Source organism: Microtus ochrogaster, chromosome 5 (assembly GCF_000317375.1).
Source record: "Microtus ochrogaster isolate Prairie Vole_2 chromosome 5, MicOch1.0, whole genome shotgun sequence".
Lineage (NCBI taxonomy): Eukaryota > Metazoa > Chordata > Mammalia > Rodentia > Cricetidae > Microtus > Microtus ochrogaster.
The window spans coordinates 92,541,747-92,543,313 of NC_022012.1; the positions used below are offsets into that span (position 1 = coordinate 92,541,747).

A 1,567-nucleotide genomic window follows, 5' to 3' on the forward strand; every position below is an offset into this window, starting at 1 on the left:
GCGATGCATGCCTGCTCATACCAAGCGTGTGTATGGAAGTCGGAGGACAGCCTTTAGTGTTGGCTGTCACAGTCCACATTGCCTGAAGCAGAATCTCTTGCTGTTTGCAGCTGTATTCACCAGGCTAGCTGGCATGTAACCTTCTAGGTCAATGCTTCTCAACTTGTGGGGTCATGACCCCTTTGGGGCCGAATGATCCTTTCATAGGGTTGCCTAAAACCATCAGAAAACACAGATTTTCACATTATAATTAATAACGGTAGCAAAATTACAGTTATAAAGTAGCAACAAAAATAACATGAGGCGCTGTAGTAAAGGTTACCGCGTTAGGAAGGCTGAGAACCGCTGGTCTGGGTGATTCTCGTCACCTCTGCTGCCTTGCTGTAGGACAACAGATGCTCACTGCTGTGCCGTTTTATGTGGGTTCTGGGGATTTGAACTTATGCCCTCTTAACTCATTTTACATTCAGCCTTCTATGATCTGCTTGGGTTTAAATATTACCCATTGATAGACAATAGGAGATTTCTACCATTTGCAGTAAATGTCCGTAATAGATCTGTGGTCACGTATGAGTGTCCAGCATCTGTAGTCCCAGACCCGAGAGCAGGGTGTTCTTGACCAGCCTCTCTCTGTGGTGTTAGGTCCAGTGGGGTTTGTAGATTACTTCACTTTCCACTACACCGTGGGGGGAGTTCCTGTTTTCTCTTGTACTCAGCTGTGGCTCTTTTAGGGTTTGCTTCATCTGACCAGCACGGAGCAACTGCCCTCCTCGCTCTGACAGTTTACGTTCCCCTGGAAGATTATCTTATCTCCCCCACCTTCTGTCACTCCTGTCTGCCGGGACTTTCACCTCTGAATCATACTCCCTGGTTCACTCGCTCTAAGACGCCTCCTTTGCGCCCCGCCCAGACTAATAATGGTAATTTAATAACAACAGCGCTGGAGATGGCGATGATACCGGATGCTTTGTCCGTCATCTGAGACTTTCAGCCTTCTTATAAAGAGCCCTCCCCCAGCTTATCCTACATGGCCAACTGTGCCAGAATTGGCTCAGACACTTCCTGCTCCCGGACACAGCCTTTGTAGGAATCTGTTCGTTTCACCGGAAAGGCCTTGCTCTGCTGAGAGTTCTGACGCGGGGAGGTTTTATTTTCTGCACTTAGACTCATCTGACGTTTATATTTCCGCACTGTCTGGGCAGAGGTCTGATGGCTTTCCGTAATGAAAACCATCTATCTTGTTATCACGGAATGAGTAATTTGTTGTTTTCTCACTTCTCCGTTGCTGTCTCAGCCATAGGCTGATGTTGGTTCGATTTTCTTTTGGATCTGTCTCTTGACTCTGTTCTGTCCCGTTCGTCTTTCATTCCTAGGTTAATACTGTTGGATGTAATTACCAAAACCTCGGAATAAATCACCCCGTCTTAGACGTTTTCTTCAAAACTTTCATATCCATTCCAGCCTCTTTGGTCTTAAACATGAGATTTAGGGTCTTCGGATATCCTGAGAAGTCCTGCCACGGTTCCCATTGAATCTGTGGTTTCTGGAGGGGAGTCTTTCATCCTTG

The 1,567-nt window shown here is 46.6% G+C and overlaps 1 protein-coding gene across 2 annotated transcripts in view; it reads left to right on the forward strand.

Annotated features, from left to right (window-relative positions):
• Myrip (myosin VIIA and Rab interacting protein) overlaps positions 1-1,567 on the forward strand; it is a 183,656-nt gene that overhangs the window by 6,808 nt on the left and 175,281 nt on the right. The window lies entirely within an intron of this gene.